Source organism: Heptranchias perlo, chromosome 14 (genome assembly GCF_035084215.1).
Source record: "Heptranchias perlo isolate sHepPer1 chromosome 14, sHepPer1.hap1, whole genome shotgun sequence".
Classification (NCBI taxonomy): domain Eukaryota; kingdom Metazoa; phylum Chordata; class Chondrichthyes; order Hexanchiformes; family Hexanchidae; genus Heptranchias; species Heptranchias perlo.
Window position 1 is genome coordinate 38,450,288 of NC_090338.1, and position 23,657 is coordinate 38,473,944.

Genomic DNA, 23,657 nt, shown 5'->3' on the forward strand with positions numbered 1-23,657 from the left:
TTTGAAGGTGGCAGTACAGGTTGAGAAAACAATTAAAAAAGCATATGGGATCCTGGGCTTTATAAATAGAGCCATAGAGTACAAAAGCAAGGAAATTATGTTGAACCTTTATAAAAAAAACACTGGTTCGGCCACAACTGGAGTACTGTGTCCAATTCTGGGCACTGCACTTTGGAAAGGATGTGAAAGCCTGAAAGAGGGTGCAGAAAAGATTTACTAGATTGGTTCCAGGGGTGAGGGACTTCAGTTACGTGGATAGATTGGAGAATCTGGGGTTGTTCTCCTTAGAGCAGAGAAGGTTGAGAGGAGATTTGATAGAAGTGTTCAAAATAATGAACGGTTTAGATAAAGTAGATAAAGAGAAACTGTTCCCATTGGTGGAAGGGTCGAGAACCAGAGGACACAGATTCAAGGTGATTGGGAAAAGAACCAAAGGCGAAATGAGGAAATTTTTTTTTACCCAGCGAGTAGTGGTAATCTGGAATGCGCTGCCTGAAAGGGTGGTGGAAGCAGATTCAATCGTGGCTTTCAAAAAGGAATTGGATAAATATTTGAAGGGAAAAAATTCCAAGGCAACGGGGAAAGAGCAGGGGATTGGGACTAACCGGATTGCTCTTACAAAGAGCCAGCACGGGTTCGATGGGCCGAATGGCCTCCATCTATGCTGTAACCAAACTATGATTCTAAATCCAGGGAACTGTAGATCAGTTAGCTTAATGTCAGTGGTACGAAAGATATTGGAATCTTTACTCAAAGATGTAACAGAAATACATCTAGAGAATGAAAATATAAGAAAGAATAGTCAGCACGGATTTCAGAAGGGAAAGTCATGCTTGACCAACCTTATTGAATTCTTTGAAGAAGTAACAGAAAGTGTAGGCAAGGATAATGCAGTTGATGTAATATATTTGGATTTTCAAAAGGCCTTTGATAAGGTACCGCATTGTAGACTCATGACTAAGGTCAGAGCATGTGGAGTCAGGGGCAGGTAGCAGAATGGATAGCAAGTTGGCTATAAAACAGAAAAGAGAGTAGGGGTTCAGCGTAGTTGCTCAGACTGGCAAAAGGTGGGAAGTGGTATTCCACAGGGATCAATGCTGGGACCACTGTTATTCACAATTACATTAACGATTTGGATTCTGGAAGTGGAAGCACAATTTCAAAATTTGTGGACGACACCAAATTGGGGGGTATAGTTAATGCAAAGGAAGAATGCTTCAAAATGCAAAAGGACTAGTAGCCATTATTGAGACGTGGTTGCAGGGTGACCAAGGTTGGGAACTAAATATTCCAGGGTACTTGACTTTTAGAAAAGATAGGCAAAATGGAAGGTGGGGGGGGATAGCCCTGATAATAAAGGATGAGATAAAGGCAGTAGTGAGAAAGGATCTTAGCTCAGAAAATCAAGATGTAGAACTAGTTTGTGTGGAGCTAAGAAATGACAAGGGGCAGAAAACACTGGTGGGAGTATTTTACAGGCCCCCTAACAGCAGCTATAGTGTTGGACAGAGTATAAATCAGGAAATTAGAGGAGCATGTAACAAGGGTAATGCAATAATCATGGGGGACTTTAATCTTCATATAGAATGGGCAAACTAAATTGGCAAAAGTAGTTTGAAGGACGAGTTCATGGAATGCATTCGAGCCAGTTTTCTAGAACAATATGTCGAGGAACCAACTAAGGAACTGGCTATTTTAGATCTAGTATTGTGTAATGAGATAGGATTAATTAGTAACCTTATAATTAAGGATCCAATGGGGATGAGTGATCATAATGTGATAGAATTTCATATTGACGTTTGAGAGTGATGTAGCTAAGTCCAATGCTAGGGTCTTAAATTTAAACAAAACCAATTATGTAGGTATGAGGGGTGAATTGGCTAAGGTTAATTGGGAAATTAGAATAAAAGATATGACGGTAGCTAAGCAATCATAGAATAATAGAATCATAGAAAGGTTACAGCACGGAAGGAGGACATTCAGCCCACTGAGTATGTGCTGGCTCTATGCAAGAGCAATCCAGCTAGTCCCACTCCCCCGCCCTATCCCCGTAGCCCTGCAACTTTTTTCCTTTCAAATACTTATCCAGTTCCCTTTTGAAAACCATGATTGAATCTGCCTCCACCTCCCTCTCTGGCAGTGCATTCCAGATCCTAACCACTCACTGTGTAAAAAAGTTTTTCCTCATGTCACCTTTGGTTCTTTTGCCAATCACCTTAAATCTATGTCCTCTGGACCTTGACTCTTTTGCCAATGGGAACAATTTCTCTCTATCTATTCTGTCTAGACCCTTCATGATTTTAAATGCCTCTATCAAATCTCTTCTCAATTTTCTCTGTTTCAAGGAGAACAACCCCAGCTTCTCCAGTCTATCCACGTAACTAAAATCCCTCATCCCTGGAATCATTCTAGTAAATCTTTTCTGAACCCTCTTTAAGGCCTTCACATCTTTCCTAAAGTGTAGTGCCCAGAACTGGGCACAATACTTCAGTTGTGGTCAAACCAGTGTTTTATAAATATTCATCATGACTTGGCAAACCCTTAAAGGAATAAATCATAATTCTCAACGAATATACATTCCCTTGAGGAATAAAAACTCCACAGGAAAAATGATCCAACCGTGGCTAACTAGAGAAGTTAAGGATAGTATTAGATTAAAAGATGAGGCTTACAATGTTGCCAAAAAGAGTAGCAAGCCGAGGATTGGGAGGGTTTTAGAAATCAGCAAAGGATGACGGAGAAATTGATTAAGAGGGAGAAAATTCAATATGAGAGTAAACTAGAAAGAAATATAAAAAGATTGTAAGAGCTTCCACAAGTATGTAAAAAGATTAGTGAAAGTAAATGAAGGTCCCTTAGAGACAGAGATAGGAGAAATTATAATGGGGAATAAGGAAATGGCAGAGACGTTAAACAAATATTTAGTATCTGTCTTCACAGTGGAAGACACAAAAAACATGCTGGAAATAGTGGGGAACCAAAGGTCTAAACAGAGTGAGGAACCTAAAGTAATTAAGATTAGTAAAGAAAAAGTACTGGATAAATTAATGGGACTAAAGCTGACAAATCGCCAAGACCTGATGGCCTACATCCTAGAGTTTTAAGGTGGCTGCAGAGATGGTGGATGCATTGGTTTTGATCTTCCAGAATTCCCTAGATTCTAGAACAGATTCTAGAGAGATTGGAAGGCAGCAACTGTAACCCCGCTATTCAAGAAAGGAGGAAGAGAGAAAACAGGGAACTATAGGCCAGTTAGCCTGACATCAATAGTAGGGAAAATGCTAGAATCTATTATTTAGGATGTAGTAACAGGACACTTAGAAAATCATAATATGATTAGGCTGAGTCAACATGGTTTTATGACAGGGAAATCATGTTTGACAAATCTATTAGAGTTTTTTTGTGGGTGTAACTAGCAGGGTAGATAAGAGGGAACCAGTAGATGTAATATATTTGGATTTTTAAAAGGCATTTGATAAGGTGCCACACAATAGGTTGTTACACAAGATTAGGGCTCATGGGATTGGGGGTAATATATTAGTGTGGATTAAGGATTGGTTAACGGACAGAAAACAGAGAGTAGGAATAACCAGGTCATTTTTGGGTTGGCAGGCTGTAACTAGTGGGGTGCCACAAGGGTCGGTGCTTGGGCCTCAGCTGTTTACAATCTATATCAATGACGTAGGTGAGGGGACTGAGTGTATTGTATCCAAATTTGCTGATGATACAAAGCTAGGTGGGAAAGTAAGCTGTGAGGAGGACGCAAAGAGATATAGACAGGTTAAGTGAGTGGGCGAGAAGGTGGCAGATGGAGTATAATGTGGGGAAATGTGAAATTATCCACTTTGGTAGGAAGAATAGAAAAGCAGAATATATTTTAAAAGGTGAGAGACTAAGAAATGTTGGTGGTCAAAGGGATTTGGGTTTCCTTGTAAACAAATCACAAAAAGTTAACATGCAGGTACAACAAGTAATTGGTATGTTAGCCTTTATTGCAAGGGGGTTGAAGTATAAGAGTAAGGAGGTCTTGCTGCAATTATAAATGGCTCTGGTGAGACCACACCTGGAGTACTGTGTACATTTTTGGTCACCATACCAAAGGAAGGATATACTTGCCTTCGGGGAGGTGGGGGTGCAACAAAGGTTCACTAGATTGATTCTGGGATGAGAGATTGAATAGAATGGGTCTATATTCTCTGAAGTTTAGAAGAATGAGAGGTGATCTCATTGAAATGTATAAAATTCGTAGAGGGCATGACAGGGTAGATGCTGAGAGGCTGCTTCCCCTGGCTAGAGAGTCTAGAAGTAGGGGTCATCGTCTCAAGATAAGAGGTCGGGCATTTAGGACCGAGGTGAGGAAAAGTTTCTTCACTCAGGGGGCTCTGAATCTTTGGAATTCTCTACCCCAGAGGGCTGTGGATGCTCAGTTGTTGAGTATATTCAAGACAGAGATCAATGGATATTTGGACTCTGACGGATATGGGGATAGGGCGGGAAAGTGGACTTGAGGTAGAAGATCAGCCATGATCTTACTGAATGGCGGAGCAAGCTCGAGGGGCCGTATGGCCCACTCCTGTTCCTATTTCTTATGTTCTTAGGACATTAATAAACTTGCAGAATGGGCGTTTAATTGGCAAATGAATTTCACTATAGATAAGTGTGAGATGGTGCATTTTGGTAGGAAGGATAAGGAGGCCACATACTATTTGAATAATAAGAGTCTGAATGGGATAGAGGAGCAAAGGGATCTCGGGGTACAAGTGTCGAGTGGATGATGCGTCTCGGCCTCCTCCCGATATCCCCACCATCACGGAAGCCAGTCTTCAGCCAATTCGATTCACTTCACGTGATATCAAGAAACGGCTGAGTGCACTGGATACAGCAAAGGCTATGGGCCCCGACAACATCCCGGCTGTAGTGCTGAAGCCTTGTGCTCCAGAACTAGCTGCGCCTCTAGCCAAGCTGTTCCAGTACAGCTACAACACTGGCATCTACCCGACAATGTGGAAAATTACCCAGGTATGTCCTGTCCACAAAAAGCAGGACAAATCCAATCCGGCCAATTACTGCCCCATCAGTCTACTCTCAATCTTCAGCAAAGTGATGGAAGGTGTCGTCGACAGTGCTATCAAGTGGCACTTACTCACCAATAACCTGCTCACCGATGCTCAGTTTGGGCTCCAGACCTCATTACAGCCTTGGTCCAAACATGGACAAAACAGCTGAATTCCAGAGGTGAGGTGAGAGTAACTGCCCTTGACATCAAGGCAGCATTTGACCGAGTGTGGCACCAAGGAGCCCTAGTAAAATTGAAGTCAATGGGAATCAGGGGGAAAAACTCTCCAGTGGCTGGAGTCATACCTAGCGCAAAGGAAGATGGTAGTGGTTGTTGGAGGCCAATCATCTCAGCCCCAGGACATTGCTGCAGGAGTTCCTCAGGGCAGTGTCCTAGGCCCAACCATCTTCAGCTGCTTCATCAATGACCTTCCCTCCATCATAAGGTCAGAAATGGGGATGTTCGCTGATGACTGCACAGTGTTCAGTTCCATTCGCAACCCCTCAAATAATGAAGCAGTCCGAGCCCGCATGCAGCAAGACCTGGACAACATCCAGGCTTGGGCTCATAAGTGGCAAGTAACATTCGCATCAGATAAGTGCCAGGCAATGACCCTCTCCAACAAGAGAGAATCTAACCACCTGCCCTTGACATTCAACGGCATTACCATCGCCGAATCCCCCACCATCAACATCCTGGGGGTCACCATTGACCAGAAACTTAACTGGACCAGCCATATAAATACTGTGGCTACGAGAGCAGGTCAGAGGCTGGGTATTCTGCGGCGAGTGACTCACCTCCTGACTCCCCAAAGCCTTTCCACCATCTACAAGGCACAAGTCAGGAGTGTGATGGAATACTCTCCACTTGCTTGGATGAGTGCAGCTCCAACAACACTCAAGAAGCTCGACACCATCCAAGATAAAGCAGCCCGCTTGATTGGCACCCCATCCACCACCCTAAACATTCACTCCCTTCACCACCGGCGCATTGTGGCTGCAGTGTGTACCATCCACAGGATGCACTGCAGCAACTCGCCAAGGCTTCTTCGACAGCACCTCCCAAACCCGCGACCTCTACCACCTAGAAGGACAAGAGCAGCAGGCACATGGGAAGAACACCACCTGCACGTTCCGCTCCAAGTCACACACCATCCCGACTTGGAAATATATCACCGTTCCTTCATTGTCGCTGGGTCAAAATCCTGGAACTCCCTTCCTAACAGCACTGTGGGAGAACCGTCACCACACGGACTGCAGCGGTTCAAGAAGGCGGCTCACCACCACCTTCTCAAGGGCAATTAGGGATGGGCAATAAATGCCAGCCTCGCCAGCGACGCCCACATCCCGTGAACGAATAAAAAAAAATACACAAATCACTAAAAGTAGCAACACAGGCTAATAAGGCTATAAAAAGGCAAATCAAGCACTGGGGTTTCATTTCTAGAGGGATAGAATTGAAAAGCAGAGAAGTTATGTTAAACTTGTATAATACCTTGGTTGGACCACACTTGGGAGTATTGTGAACAGTTCTGGTCTTCATATTATAGAAAGGATACGGAGGAATGGGAAAGGGTACAAAAAAGATTTACTGGGATGATATCAGAACTGAGAAGTTATTCCTATCAGGAAACATTGAGCAGGCTGAGGCTCTTTTCTCCAGAAAAGAGAAGGCTAAGTGGTGACCTGATTGAGGTCTTTAAGATAATGAAAGGGTTTAATAGGATAGACATAGAGAAAATGTTGTCACTTTTTTTTTATTCGTTCATGGAATGTGGGCGTCACTGACAAGGCCAGCAGTTATTGCCCATCCCTAATTGCCCTTGAGAAGGTGGTGGTGAGCCACCTTCTTGAACCACTGCAGTCCGTGTGGTGAAGGTTCTCCCACAGTGCTGTTAAGTAGGGAGTTCCAGGATTTTGACCCAGCGACGATGAAGGAACGATGATATATTTCCAAGTCGGGATGGTGTGTGACTTGAAGGGGAACATGCAGGTGGTGTTGTTCCCATATGCCTGCTGCTCTTGTCCTTCTAGGTGGTAGGGGTTGCGGGTTTGGGAGGTGCTGTCGAAGAAGCCTTGGTGAGCTGCTGCAGTGCATCCTGTAGATGGTACACACTGCAGCCACGGTGCGCCGGTGGTGAAGGGAGTGAACGTTTAGGGTGGTGGATGGGGTGCCGATCAAGCGGGCTGCTTTGTCCTGGATGGTGTCGAGCTTCTTGAGTGTTGTTGGAGCTGCACGCATCCAAGAGAGCATTCCATCACACACCTGACTTGTGCCTTGTAGATGGTGGAAAGGCTTTGGGGAGTCAGGAGGTGAGTCACTGGCTGCAGAATACCCAGACTCTGACCTGTTCTTGCAGCCACAGTATTTATGTGGCTGGTCCAGTTAATTTTCTGGTCAACAGTGACCCCCAGGATGTTGATGGTGGGGGATTCGGCGATGGTAATGCCATTGAATGTCAAAGGGAGGTGGTTACACTCTCTCTTGTTGGAGGTGGTCATTGCCTGTCACTTGTCTGGAGCGAAGGGACATAAAATAGTTGCTAATAAATCCAATACAGAATTCAGGAGAATCTTTTTTACCCAGAGTGGTAAGAGCGTGGAACATGCTACCACAAGGAGTAGTTGAGGCAAATAGCATAGATGCATTTATGGGGAAGCTAGAGAAGCACGTGAGGGACAAAGGAGTAGAAGGTTATGCTGATAGGGTTAGATAAAGTAGGGAGGGAAGAGGCTCGTGTGCAGCATAAACGCCGGTATAGGCCAGTTGGGCCAAATGGCCTCTTTCTGTGCTGCTTCGATGTAACTCCATTTAAGTAATACTCTGGTTAAATGCTCAAAAGGTATTTAAATAAACAGGTTCTTAACATTCACAATGTGATTTTCCCTCATTGAAAAAGTAACTCATTTACTGGACTACACTATTTTACTGTTAACAAATTTGACTGTTATGTTTTGAATTCATGTGATCAAGGGTGCATTTGCACCCCAACTTCAATGAGCTTAAGGTTGAAGTGTAAACTTTGAGTTAGATTAGTCATCTGCCTCCTGATGGTACTTGGACCTAGAAAATGCCTTTTTCCCACATCCAGACAAGTTCCAAACTCTTCTTTCCTATCATGGGCAGTCTTGTAAAATCATGATGCCACATCACGGAGCTTGAAAATTAGCTTCAGAAAGAGGAAGAGAAAATAGGTTTTGAACAAATTGTAAAGTGCGATTTGCTCTCAGTTGACTGCAAAAAAGCACATTAAAGAAATTGCAATTTATCTCCAATTTTCCAGGTACCTTAACAAATCAGCCCGAGTCTCTGTGTACTGGTAAACAATCGTACCGTAAATTGATGAAATGATGGAAGGATTAAAGGAACTCTGGCCTAACTCTTCCCAATTTAGTTTTATTCTTGGTAACCACAGATGGAGCTTATATTATTTTGTTACAGTCGGCCTACGTGCTTTCCATGATTAGATAGAATCCTTTGACACCCCACACCTCCGTCACTGCTAAATCTTTTGCATAAGATCGAACTTGTTGGTTTTCTGGCAACTGGCGAGCATTTTATTATCATTGATACTCACAGCGTGCTTGGCATACCCGTAGCTGCGGGGAGCTCCGATACACTGTGGGGCGGAGACTCCGGTCCTGCCGATAAATGTTGCCGTCTTCCCAACACGAAGGATGCCAGCGCTCTGAAAGAATCAGAGCAAACGGAACGGCAAAATGAAGGAGTGGAGAGAATACAAGTGAGTAAAACTAGACGCGGGACATTAAAATATTGGAAAGGTTTTTGAGACATTGAAACAGGGTTTATTACAAAATTTAGTGAACTTTCAAAGGAGAAGGAAATGGGAAAACAAGACGAAAATATTGTATGTTAGATATTCTAGTGACTAATGTATGTTCAATTTAAATTAACATTGATATCGTCAGTTTGAATGTAATACATTAACGTTTTGGTTATGTGCGAGGAGGAGGAGGAGGTTACCTAAGAATGTTTTATAATAGTAATTATTGATAATTGATCTTTAGACGTTCTGGCGAAGACTCTCTCTCCCCAGACTAACCTTACTAGCTCCGATGATACTTTAAAGATATGGGAAATAATTTATAATCTTTGTCTGGTGTCATCAATTTTGGCTTAATCTCCATAATTGGCAAATATATCTGCTGCTGATATGGCCACGTTCTTTTACAATCAACTATATGATAAAAGGACACTTACATCGTTAGTTATTGATTTTGTCCAAAAGCTCAATCTTTTACACAGGCAATAAGAAGTAAAAGAAGTTCATGCAGCACAAAGATAAAATAATACCTGCTATGGCTGTTGGTGGTTTCAGAAGGGTCACACTGGCTAAAGGAGATATTCTTGGCAGAACTTTGGAGTTGATTTTAACTTTTTTTCACCGGGCGGTAACCGGCCTCAAAATCGGGTCGGCAGTGTTACAGCCCCATTAACCCTGACGATGCGGCTTGGGCTATTTGAAAGGGGCGTGCTGCCGGGTGCCCAAAGTGCCTGCCAGTTTCAGGTGCCATTTCAATAAGCAAATCGGGGTCCTAAGACCCCAGTTGCCATTCTAGGTAGGAAATAGTCGGAGCTTGCTCTGTGCAGGTTCGGATCACTTCCGTGGGCGATAGAGCCCAGGAGGATCAGCCGAGATACATTTTATTTTATGCGGCCTGGAGAAAGAAGCAGGAGTGCTCCTCAGGGCCTCACAAAAATAATCTGGGCCGCTACCAACCCGGGACCCCCCTCAGTGATGGCGACCCCCCGTCCCGCACTTTGCCAATTTATGGCGGCCAAGCTTAATCCGTCAAGCTGCATGCGAACTGCACTTTGGCAGCTCCCTGGGCCGATGTAAATAGGGCCGTTTTGTCATCGTGGCCACTTCTTTGCCGCGATTGAATCAATAGAAAATAAAATCAGGCGGCTGGTTCGGTAAACCAATTGCACCCCCTTGGAATTTAGCAGGAATCTAACCCTGTGTGCACTGACAGAGCTCTTTCCTGATGAGACTCCCATTGGGAACCAGGCAGTATTAAACAAGGTACTGTCTAGCGGAAACATATTCTATAGCTAATGCTCTCAGACTGGCAGCTACAGAAAAATGCATCCCAAGTGAACCCAATTTAGTGAACAAACAAATAAAAACAGAAAATGCTGGAAAAGCTCAGCAAGTGAGGCAGCATCTGTGGAGAAAGAAATAGTTAATGTTTCAGGTAGAAAAGACGAAAAGCCTCCGACCTGAAATGTTAACTCTTTCTCTCTCCACACTTGCTGAGCTTTTCCAGCATTTCCTGTTTTTATTTCAGATTTCCAGCATCCGCTGTATTTTGCTTTTGATTTAGTGAACAACTTAGCCAATCCAATAGAAACCTAGTGAAGCTGTCTTATGCAAGCAAGAGTGTTTCCTTCTTTTGTATTCTTAAAAAGAGAAATAAACTGCATTAACTGTATATGAAATATATGTGGAATGCGCGTTTCTTTTGGGGAGGAGTCGATGAGCCTGGAGACCCTATTAGAAAGTTGGTTGCTTTGGCAGATTTTCCAGTCGTCACCCAATTACATATACTATCCCTTAAATTGTGTTTATTTAAACCTTTTTTACGGATGAGATAAACATCAGCAACACGGCTACTCGGGAGCCTTTTATTTATATCCCTCCTACCTTTGTTACCCCTTTTACTTCCCGTTAATGTTTTGCTTCATTTTGAATTTGTATTTCTTTTCGATTTTTTATATCGCGGCATTTCGTCCTTCATGCTTTCTCACTTACCCCTTGCCATAGCGTGTATAACTAGTTATCCTATATTTTCAATCATTATTGGTTTCAATAAGTGCATCTGGATGGATAAACAGGCAGACACTTAGGCGAATGGTGCGTTATTTGCCATCGATTTTGCGCTGCATAGGATTATTGTAATAGTTATACCTTACTAAGAATTTTACTGTAAGATTACACGTTATTGTATTGTTGCAAAATTCTTAATGATGGGATAGATGTAATAGAAGAATTTATTTTGTCTAAACTTAAAGTTACAAAAAAATCAACTGCATATTAACAGCCGCCTATTTTAGATTAAAAAAATAACACTATGTATGTTGAAAAAAGCAATTACAATTAAACGAAGTAAACTAGAATTAAAGTGGAGACTCCACGGAATTAAAACGAGGCAGAGGTTGCAGACCAAAACAGAAGTTTTAAATAAAAAATACTTTTCTTTCCCTCCTGCGCACCGCCGTTGATCTGAAGCTGTGCGTCTTCCAGCCTCTGACCAGAGATACACTTGAGGAGCTGTTGTCCGCTGCTTGCTGCTGCTACAGCGGGGATCTTCGGAGCGAAACTGCTGGTTTTGCAGCTGACAGCCCGGGCTGTGAATGTGACGAGGCTCCGCTCCCGGCAGGCGCGCGCACTGCTGCTGCACCGACCTAGTAACAAAAAATACCCACAAGATGGAGTCTAGCGAGGAACAAATTCAAAATGGACAGAAAATAAAAATGGCACAAAAAAAATTGATCATGTGCATTCAGCTAGTTGGTGATTGCACCCTTGGCGGAGGGCTGGTTCGATCGTCACATTGTAGGATATTCAACTGTAAAGAGTGCTGCTCGTCACCGATTAATCGGGAAGACTGCTGCGGGAGAGGACAGCTTTTGTGAACATTGATTTCACTCATAATTGGTGTGATTTTATGGTTCCGAAACGGCAACCACCCACGTGCCAGGATTACTGCATGCGTTCAACGTTGAAAGGGAAAGAAGGATTTATGTCTCCAGCATCAACGGACTGAAAGGTTTCCATAACCCCGCTAATAGTGGATTTATCTACCGAACACATTTTTAAGTTACGTACACTACACTGCACATTTTAATAATTCACTACATTCGTCTGCACAAAACGTAAATATTTTTACGTTTGTTCCCATGATGCAGTCCAGGAAAATCAATATGCGAGCGACGTTTTCAGATCTATTTTTAAAATCCTAACCCTGGTCTCATTTTCTTTTTGGAGGAACATCATTATGTGGTTGCTGCGGAAGGAACCTCTGGGTTGCAGATGCTTAAAGAGGTATCGTCATCTGACATTATTCTCAGGACATTCCGGGTTGTTCAATTACAGATACAACAATGACAGTTTAGAGGACATTACCATGATCCAATCACTGATCAAAATTGTCCTTCTTTCAATTTAGTATACAGTATTCGTTGCTCACGATGCAGCCTCCTCTACATTGGGGAGACCAAACACAGATTGGATGGTCCCTTTGCTAAACCCCTCCGCTCAGTCCGTAAGCGCGACCCTGACCTTCCGGTCGCTTGCCATTTTAATTCCCCATCCCACTCCTACACCTGTTCCAATGAAGCTCAACGGAAACCCGAGGAACAGCACCTCATCTTTCGATTAGGCACTTTACACCTCAACGATGATTTCAATAACTTCAAATCATAACCACTGCTCCCATTTTTTCGGACAGCAGGTGCTGCTAATGGTTCTGCTGTTGCCATTTGCAGCTCCTCTAGACCCATCTTTTGGTTCTTTACTTGTCCCATTACCACCCTCCTTGCCTTGCAACAACTTGCATTTATATCACGCCTTTAATGTAGTAAAATGTCTCCAGGCGCTTCACAGGAGCGTTATCAAACAAAATTTCCCACCGAGCCACATAAGGAGGTATTAGGACAGATACCAAAAAGCTTGATCAAAAAGGTAGGATTGAGGAGCGTCTTAAAGGAGGAGAGAGAGGTAGAGAGACGGAGAGGTTTAGGAAGGGAATTGCAGAGCTTAGGGCTTAGGCAGCTGAAGGCACGGCCGCAATAGTGGAGCGATTAAAATCAGTGATGCTCAAGAGACAAGAATTGGAGGAGCGCAGAGATGTTGGAGGGTTGTAGGGCTGGAGGAGGTTACAGAGATAGGGAGGGGCGAGGTGCGATTTGAAAATAAGGATGAGAATTTTAAAATCAAGGTGTTGCCGGACCAGGAGCCAATATAGGTCAGCGAGCACAGGGGTGAACGGGACTTGGTGTGAGTTAGGATAAGGGCAACAGAGTTTTGGATGAGCTCAAGTTTATGGAGGGTGGAAGATGGGAAACCAGCCAGGAGATCAATGGACTAGTCCAGTCTGGAAGTAACAAAGGCATGGATGACTCTTTCAGCAGAGGCAGGGGCAGAGACGGGTGATGTTATGGAGGTGGAAATAGGCGGTCTTGGTGATGGAGCGGATATGTGGTCAGAAGCTCATCTCAGGGTCAAACAGGACGCCAAGGTTGCGCACGGTCTGGTTCAGCCTCAGACAGTGGCCAGGGAGAGGGATGGAGTCAGTGGCTAGGGAACACAGTTTGCAGCGGGGACCAAAGACAATGGCTTCGGTCTTCCCAATATTTAGTTGGAGGAAATTTTTGCTCATCTAGTACTGGATGTCGGACAAGCAACGTGACAAATGAGAGTCGGTGGAGGGGTCGAGGGAGGTGGTTGTGAGGTGGAGCTGAGTATTGTCAGCGTACATGTGGAATCTGATGTGTTTTCAGATGATGTCGCTGTGGGGCAGCATGTAGATGAGAAATAGGAGGGGGCCAAGGATAGATTCTTGGGGGACTCCAGAGGTAATGGTGTGGGAGTGTACCATCATCCATTTTGTTATTTAATCACTCCTGCCCTCCACCCTATCACAGACCTTCCCTTTTGTTCTTTCCTCCCCTCCCTCACCCCTTTGCCTGACTCTGTACTTGCTTAAAAACTATTAAATCTTCACTTCCTTCAGTTCTGATGAAAGATCATCGGCCTGAAACGTTAACTCTGTTTCTCTCTTCACAGATGCTGCCTGACCTTCTGAGTCTTTCCAGAATTTTCTGTTTTAATTTCAGATTGCCAGCAGCGGCAGTATTTTGTTTTTGATGAAAATCAAAATACTGCTGATGCTGGAAATCAAATAAAAACAGAAAATGCTGGAAATGCTCAGCAGGTCAGGCAGCATCTGTGGAGCAGGAAAGAAGTAAAGATTTAACAGTTTATAAGAAAGTACAGAGTCAGGCAAAATGTGAGGGGCCGAAGAGGGGAGGGGAGGAAAGAACAAAAGGGAAGATCTGTGATAGGCTAGAGGGCAGGAGTGGTTAAATAAGAAAAGGGATGATGTTGCAAGACAAAGGGGGTGGTAATGGGACAAGTAAAGAAATGAAAGATGGGTCTAGAGGAGTTGTAAATGGCAACAGCAGAACAATTACCAGCACCTGCTGTCCGAAAAAACGGGAGCAGTGGTTATGATCTGAAGTTATTGAAATCAAAGTCGTAAAGTGCGTAATCGAAAGATGAGATGCTGTTCCTCAAGCTTCATTGGAACAGTGTAGGAGAACGTTAAGAACATAAGAAATAGGAGGAGTAGACCATACGGCCCTTTGAGCCTGCTCCGCCGTTCAATAAGATCATGGCTGACCTTCTACCTCAACTCGACTTTCCCGCCCTATCCCCATATCCCTTGATTCCCTTAGTGTCCAAAAATCTATCGATCTCAGTCTTGAATATACTCAACGACTGAGCATCCACAGCCCTCTGGGGTAGAGAATTCCAAAGATTATAACACTCAGTGAAGAAATTTTTCCTCGTCTTGGTCCTAATTGGCTGACCCCTTATCTTGAGACTATGACCCCTAGTTCTAGACTCTCCATCCAGGGGAAACAGGCTTTCAGCATCTACCCTGTCAAGCCCTCTAAGAATTTTATACGTTTCAATGAGATCACCCCTCATTCTTCTAAACTCCAGAGAATATAGGCCCATTCTACACAATCTTTCCTCAAAGGACAACCCTCTCATCCCAGGAATCAATCAAGTGAACCTTTGTTGCACCCCCTCTAAGGCAAGTATATCCTTCCTTAGGTAAGGAGACCGAAACTGTACACAGTACTCCAGATGTGGTCTCACCAGAGTCTGATTTAATTGCAGCAAGACCTCCTTACTCTTATACTCCAACCCCCTTGCAATAAAGGCTAAAATACCATTTGCCTACCTAATTGCTTGCTGTATCTGCATGTTAACTTTTTGTGATTCTTGTACAAGGATACCCAAATCCCTCTCAATACCATGATTTCTTAGTCTCTCACCTTTTAAAAAATATTCTGCTTTTCTATTCTTCCTACCAAGGAGGCCGAGGACAGAGAGGTCAAAGTGGGGTGTGACCGAGAATTAAAATGTCAAGCAACTGGAAGCTCAGCGCCAAGCTTGCAGACTGAATGGAGGTGTTCAACAAAATGATCACCCAATCTGCATTTGATCTCCCCAGTGTAGAGGAGACTGCATCGTGAGCAGCGAATACAGTATACTAAATTGAAAGTAGTACAAGTAAACTGCTGTTTCATCTGGAAGGTGTGTTTGGGGCCCTGGACGGTGGGAAGAGAAGGTGAAAGGGCAGTTGCTGCATCTCCTTTGCGTGCACGGGAAGGAGAGCTAGTGTTGGGGGTGATCGACAAGTGGATCAGGGTATCGCGGAGGGAACGGTCCCTTTGGAATGCTGAAAGGGAAGGGGAGAGAAGGATGCGTTTGGTGGTGGCATGTAGCGGCGGAAATGGTGGAGGACGATCCGCTGAATGTGGAGGCTGATGGGGTGGAAGGTGAGGACAAGGGAGACCCTATCATGGTTCTGGGAGGGAAGGGAAGGAGTGAGGGCAGAAGTACGGGAAATGGGACGGACACGGTCGAGGGCCCTGTCAACCACAGTGGAGGGGAATCCTTGGTTGAGGAAAAAGGAAGACATATCAGAAGCACTGGTGTGGAAGATGGCATCATCGGAACAGATGCGAAGGAGACAGAGAAACTGGAAGAAGTGAAGAGAGTCCTCACAGGAAGTGGGATGAGAGTAAATGTAATCAAGGTAGTTGTAGTCGGTGGGCTTATTGTAGATATTGATTGGCAGCCTATCCCCAGTAATGGAGATAGAGAAGTCGAGGATGGTTCGGGAAGAGTTGGAAATGGACCATGTGAGGGCAAGGGAGGGATGGAAATTGGAAACAAAGTTGATGAAATTTTCCAGTTCAGGGCGAGAGCAGGAAGCAGCACCAATAGAGTAATCAATGTACTGGAATAAGAGGTGAGTGAGGGGCCCTGTGTAGGACTGGAACAAAGGATGTTCCATGTATCTCAAGAAAAGACAGGCATAGCTGGGACCCATATGGGTTCCCATAGCAACACCTTTTATTTGGAGGAAGTGAATGGAGTCAAAGGAGAAGTTATTCAACGTAAGAACAATGAATGATCATATCTTATGGATTCGATAGTAAACAAAAATGCATTTTGTATGGTAGGTTTGTAATAAATGTGGCCACCATCTTCGAATAAAAAATGAACATTTGTAAAAGGATCAAAAATTAAAGTTTGATAACTGTTTGCATACATCCTTAAATATATTTTGCAGTACAATGCAAAAGAGGACAAGAGCGATGTAAATAAGGGTATGTAGTGTTGAGACCAGGACCACATCAAGGTAGCATTGTCCTACAAGGCTAGGGCTGCCAACTTTGGTTGGAGGCATTCCTGGAAGTTTGATCACGTGATGTTCTGACTACATGACATCGGATCACGTGATGTCTGCAAATGTTACTGCATTTACCTTATAAAGGTTGGGTCCCCTGTAGTCGAGTATCTTTGCTTGTGGTACCTTTGCTGGGTCAAAATCCTGGAACTCCCTTCCTAACAGCGCTGTGGGAGAACCTTCACCACACGGACTGCAGCGGTTCAAGAAGGCGGCTCACCACCACCTTCTCAAGAGCAATTAGGGATGGGCAATAAATGCTGGCCTCGCCAGCGACGTCCACATCCCATGATCGAATAAAAAAAAGGCTCCGCGTCATCAGCTGTTATGCGAGAAGTTCTGAGAATCAGGATGCCACAGGTGAACAAGCAAAGAAGGGAAACCGAGGGTGGGGATGAGGGGAAATCAAAAGGTGCGGGAGTGATTCGCAGAGGTTGAAACCAGAGGTGGGAAGAACTGATTTGACGAGTAACTAATAGTAACTCACTAAAATTGCACTGAAAGTGATAGTAATACTGGTAACACTCAGATTCCCCTCATAACCAACAAGGATGTAATAACTCACTGACAGTCTATATGTACCTGGTAGTAATAGGTGTAACGCCACAATATACTACCTGTAATGACTAGTAATCCTATAAGCGACTGGTAGTCACCCTGAAACTACAGCCAAAATCACTCTGCACTGCACAAGGTATGGTCAGGCTCCACAGTCGATGCCAATTTTACTAGGCCCGATTTCTCTCCCTAGCTCCTTTGGACTATGGTTTGAACTCCGGTTCTGTGTGAAGATGATAACTCTGAATTGGGAGCCTCAGTCAGAGATGATCTGTACTTGAACTGAACGTCAAAACCAGCCACACAGACCGACCTGAATCAAACTGAGAGGTTGCACAAAGGGCAGTGGGCTCGGTGTTTGGGGCACTTCACAACGGGCATCTTGTCCTAAACTCAGCTCAGCGCCAACATTTCTAACACACTCCCAGAGCCCGGACTCAATAAAGGAGAATTTTTATAGAATGATAGAAATTACAGCACAGGGAAGGCCATTTGGCTCCTGGTGCCTGTGCTGGCACTCTCTCCTGTAACCGCATTCCCCCAGATCACTTTATATTCCTCCTTTTCAAATACTTATCATGTTCCGTTTTAAATGATGTTCTAGTCTCTACCTTAATAGTCAATTGTGGTGAAGCATCCCATGGTATAATAGCCCCCAGTTTAAGAACCTTCCTTCTCTCTTCCTCCTTGGTTCTTCCAGTGAGAATCCTGTCTCCATCTACTTGTTCCCCATTCACTAATAGAAAAGTCCCCAGGTTTCACTCGCCCTTTACTGGTTGCTACTCTCTCGGCGCCGCTTCCGTTCACCAAGTTTCTGCTGCTGCTGTGCCCGGCTCTATAGAAAATGCTGGTCCCCACACCGATCCCATTCTCCCTCTCCCCCCTGTCCGAGCCCCAAACCCCTGACCCCCAGTCACTTTCTCTCCCTCGAGCCCCCTTCCCGCAGTCTCCTTTCCCCTGACTCTCCATCCCTGACCCCATTCTGCAGTGTCTCTCTCCACGATCCCTTATCACCCAGTCTCCCTCTCTCCCCCGACTCCCCCTTCTGTGTCCCCTCGACTCCTGAGCCAACTCCTGATCGTTTCCGGCTCTGCAGCTGGGGGGGGGGGGGGGGGTGACATCACCATGCCAGTGGTTTCTATGTGGCAGCAGCCAGTGACATCGTGGAGTGGGGGGACCGCTGCTGCAGCGACAAATTTAAAGCGCAAATTCCAGGATACTCCCGGACAATCCAGGAGGGTTGGCAACCTTATACATGGCATGTTTGACAATTTCTATTTTGATCCAATCCTATGTAACTTCAAGCAATCCAAAGAATACAAAGATAGGGTTTCCACACATGAATAACAACTTCATTTGTCATGTTTTTGAGCCGAGGATACTTATATCATTTTTGAGAAATTTTATTTTTCAAGTCAAGACAACCCATACCTGAAGTAATGGGTTTAATAGTTGGCAGCCAATCTTGAGATTCATTTTTGGGCTCTGCTGTACATGCCCAACTACTATCCTTTGTTTTATCTGGATATCTTGGAGACATCTGGTGTACATCTTTATAATATATTGACAGAAACATTCTAGAGAAGTTGCTATTTGAACAGATACACATGCATCCATTCCCCCACCCCTTACTACACTTACATCATTGGCCAATCACAAGATAATTCTTACAGTTGGCATCCTTCATAGTAAATCTAGCAATAGATGTCGCATCTAGGTTTAGGTCATTAAATTGAGAAAAGGAAAAAGGCATTTTTTGGATGGCGAAGGCTCCTGCAGATTGATTGAAAGTGTCACTTGTTTTTGGAGCATGAACTAGTTGTGAAGTCCTTGATAATGGGGGCCAAGCTTGCATTACTTTTCAGTTTGGTTTCCAATAGCTAGTTCATTTTACTATATGAAGAACCTAACTTTCATTAAAAAAAATCTCTGCCCTGACAACTCACTTTCAGGAACCCCTTTTTCAAATTAGTGACACTCAATTGTCCAACTCAGTCATATTGACAGTATCTGTGGTGAATCTTAGAGGAACATAGGAACAGGAGTAGGCCATTCAGCCCCTCTAGCCTGTTCCACCATTCACTTAGATCATGGTTGATCGTAACTCAACTCCATTCATCAGCCTTTGTTCCATATCCCTTGATGCCCTTACCTAATAAAAATCTATCAATTTCAGTCTTGAAGATTTCTGTTAACCCAGCATTCACAGCCTTTTGGGGGAGAGAATTCCACATTTTCACTACCTTTTGTGTGGAAAAAGTTCTTCCTCATTTCACTTCTCAATGGTCTAGCTCTAATTTTAAGATTGTGCCACTATGTTCTGGATTCCCCACCAGAGGAATTAGCTTCAGTGCATCTACTCTATCGAATCCTTTTATCATTTTAAACACCTCGATTAGATCACCCCTCAACTTTCTAAACTCAGGGGAATACAAGCCAAATTTATGCAACATGTCCTTGTAATTTAACCCTTTAAAACCTCGTAGCATTCTGGTGAATCTGTGCTGTATCCCTTTGAAGGCCTATAATATCCTTCCGGAGATGCGGTGTCCAAAACTGAATGCAGTACTTCAAATGGATTTGACTAAGGCTCTGTATAACTTAAGCATGATTTTGCAGAATGTGGGAATTTGTGGACAGTGAAACTGTCCCTGATGAACTCGTGTGGGAAATTTCTATCTCTGGCCATTGCGGCTCAGTGTCGTTGAGCTGGAGTGCGAGTTAGAGATACTCCGACACATAAGGGAGGAGGAGAAATATCTGGATACAGTCTGATACATATTTGAACACAGTCACAACACAGAGAGGGTATTCCAACCCCCTTGAGGTAAAGGCCAACATTCAATTAGCCTTTTTGATTACTTTTTTGTACCCATGCACTAGCATTTAGTAATTTGTGTACCCTGGACACTCAGATCACTTTGCTCCTCCATCATTTCTAGACTCTCACCATTAAGAAAATATCCCACTAATTATAGAATCCCCTATTTCTTTTCTGCTGTTTCTCCCCTTGGACTGCCTCCTGCTCCACAATGCACTGGTTACCATTCTGGCCAGCCCCTCCCCACCAACAGCGTTCCTCCTTATCCCCACAGGTAGCAAGTACATCCTTCGTGTTGGACAGGACCAGTTTCTGCGATTCCTACCTTTCTGCCTCCACTAGGTTCCCCTTACCCTGCTGACTGTCAGTCACACACTCCTCTTCCTGTTCCTATACCTCCTTACGTATAGTGACTGTGACTCAGAGACTCTGAGCTGGATTTAATTTGGTTTCGAATAGTTACTTACATTTCTCAATTTAGTATATTAGTCTGTTACATCTATTTACTTGAAGTTGATAATTTTGTTTGTGCCCTTACCTCGTATTAATTTTAAAAATTTTAGTAGCCCCTTAATCTAATATATAGTTAAATATTAAAGCGTGAATAAATAACTGAACACTTAACTTTTATTCCTCGGACTCCGCTGCTCTTTCCTCTCATTCCACAGACTCCTCCGCCTCTTTCCTCTGCGTTGGCTACGACGTCACTTTTCAGGTTCCTCACTTGGTTTCAGTGCTGTCAGCGTTCCGATATTCTTACCAGGGCTTTCCGCGATGCTCCAATGTCAGTCATTCGTTCAGCTTGACCCTATTCTGCCATGGACGAAATGGTGCTAATGGGTTTATCATTGTATTGGTGGTAACAACTGCTTCCTGGCTGTTGCAAGTTGATGTATTGTCAGATGATAAGACCTTGACAGCTATGATAGCAATTGTCTGCACTAAAAATGATACTTTTGCTAGGTCACAATATATGAATTTTACACAAACCTAAATACAAGGTCGAGTCAGCATTGGGTGCTTCCACAACAATCGATGCTCCTAATGAGGAAGTTGTTTTTAATGTTGTATCGTGAGCCTTTGCATGGTTATCTTGCAAAATATTAAAAAGGAACAGCATTTTTTTAAAAAAACTGTGCTCCATGTGTTAAGATCATATAGCTTAGGGCAGCATTCACCTCGCAGTATCCTTCCAATCTGGAGACCTCATGCTTGGTGCTGTATGGCTTACCCAAAAGAAATTGCTGACTAGCCACAGTAGTGGCTACAACACCATTTTGGCCACATGCACTAATTTTAATAGAAAATTCTTTACACACAATACAGGTAAATGTACTTCAAGTGTATATTTACTTAACAAACATCTACCATAAATCAGTCCAAAACTTTGCAGTCTTTCTCTTTCACCAAAGTTTGGAATTCTGGCATGAATTCATCAGATAAAGCGCATCTTTGTGAAGCTTCTAGATTTTTGTCCAGCAGTTGCAAGCGGTACTTCTGAAATCGTCAGAGTGATTACTGAGAATACTGACTTGCACAATGAGATGTGCCAAACCCGCCACTGCTCTCCATCCAGAATGCGGTTGGATGCTGCTTGCCTTTTGCCATTACACGTCCTGTTGGAGCTGGCCTTGAGCGGTTATTCCGATTGGTCGTGCTGACCACATTCACAGTTCTTCTCTCCATACAATGTGGCTGGTGTTTCCACGGTGCTGAAATCTGGCGTTTTCACCCGTGTTACGCACCATTTTAGCAGATAATCAATAAACAGTAACCAAGGAAGGAACGCGCACACAATGATCAAAAAACACACACACTCTGCTTTTCGTCTTACTAATTTACCAACAAACGTGCAAAAAGGTTAAAGTACACACGCATACGCCATGCGAATAAGAGTACTGATATCACATGCTCAACGATGATTTCTATTACTCATTTTTATTTATTAATCAGAATGCTATTAGCTGCATCTGGATTCTTATACATTAATTCCTAGCCACACGTGGTTAGGAATTAATGTATTGGAAAAATATTGCCCTGAGAGTTGGGATCCGATACCAGGGGAAACTGAACAGATCAAGGCCAGTGTCCTAGAAACACGGGGTGCTAAGGATTTTCTCCCTTTGGCTCTGCATGCTTCCCAGGACTGAAAACCAGAACGTCTTTTGGCATTGACAGAGAATGGGCATTTCTTGGCATCTACCAGCACTGCAGACTGGTGTGGATGGAAAAGTATAAACTGGGTAGGATGCTGAGTTTTGCTCGGAAATCAAGCACTGAAAACCCAGCAGCATTTTATACAATGTCTAAATTCCATCTCCATCTTCTGGTTTGCAGAAACCAAAAAATGAACCTTTCGTTGTCAATAAAACAGAGTAGCAGGAACAGAGAAAAGAACCGTTTTATCAGCTTAAGGACACACCTTTAAGATGCAGGAAAGAATTATGTGGATACTGTCCCAACCTCGTCAACAGGGTCACTTATTTATATTGACTGAATAAGTCAAATTCCATTTTTATTACGTGAGATTCTGGGATTTTTATCTATGTTACGATTCATTCTGTTTATAATTACAGCCGTTGATTTATAGTGATCGGATGAGTTAGATTCCATTTTTATTACATGGTAATCTGGGGTCTTTACTAATATTCTGGGGATTGATTTCAGTGATTCTATTTTTCCGTGAAAACTGTAAATTAGTGGCCTCACTCATCAGCACCTTAGAGAGACTACATTCATGGTGATTCTCCCTACTGGCAACTTGGGCATACTTCTATACACAAAGGATATTGAACGATTCATTCTAATGCTGTCTTTTTCATATTATTGTGAAGTTCAAGTTCATGTGCATTGTGCGTTTTCAATTCTAATTCAGCAAAGCGTAATCCAATAAAGAAGGGACTGTAGTTTTAATTGTCTAAAATTTATTTGAATTTAATGAGCTGGAATTAAATCATTCAGCAATAACAATACATCTAAACACAATATTTTAATGTTTGCTTAGTGTTGATTTGATTAGATTTGTATTTTTAAAATAATCATTCCCCTTTTCAACGTACAATGCTACAAGATTACAATCGAATCTGCATGACATACTTATTTTCAGTTAATACGCTTCATAAAATATCCCATGCATTTCTTCTAAGTTGATTTGGTTCAAAGTAAAATTTGTGTCCATTTTCAGTAACACTGCTATTTTGCTCTCACATATATTGGTGCAAGATGTTTATCAATTTTTGAAACATTGAGACCAATCCTATTTTTAATTAAACTTAGCTGCAAGTCAAAAATGTTAAAATATGATTTTTGATCAAATTCAATTTATTTTGACTGACTTTTTAAAAAATCTCCAGTCTTTCATTCCAAGATGCCCTGTAGACCTTGGGACAGGTCAGCACAACTGTAACATCACAAACTGTTGCTCCCATAGCCAGTACAATATTATCTGCGCACATATAAATTAGGATGATTAGAGTTTAGTTATATGCACATTTAAAATATTTACGACAATTATATTCGTATTTTATTAAAAAGTCTTGCATATGGCATGCACTTATTGTGTCACAAACTTACGTTGCAAACTGCTACGTAACCATTTCTAATAGGAATTCCAATGTTAAAACGTCAATACGTACCTAGAACACCAAATTGTAGTTATTACCTGTTGTGCCACTAGGTGGCACTTTATCCTTTCCTTACAAATCGT

At 43.1% G+C, this 23,657-nt stretch overlaps 1 long non-coding RNA gene across 3 annotated transcripts in view; it reads right to left on the reverse strand.

Moving 5' to 3' along the window:
• The window catches only part of LOC137332122 (uncharacterized), a 31,700-nt gene extending 10,881 nt beyond the window's left edge, over positions 1-20,819 (reverse strand). Inside the window, exons 1-3 of one of the 3 annotated variants that reach the window (XR_010965590.1) lie at positions 20,577-20,819; positions 11,273-11,485; positions 8,634-8,744 (exon numbers count right to left, since the gene is read on the reverse strand). This is a non-coding gene — a long non-coding RNA (uncharacterized lncRNA). Of the gene's footprint in view, positions 1-8,633; positions 8,745-11,272; positions 12,234-20,576 lie in introns of those variants that run through there. The other 2 variants (XR_010965591.1, XR_010965589.1) reach the window with 2 other exon arrangements.
• Between the last annotated feature and the right edge of the window lie 2,838 nt (positions 20,820-23,657).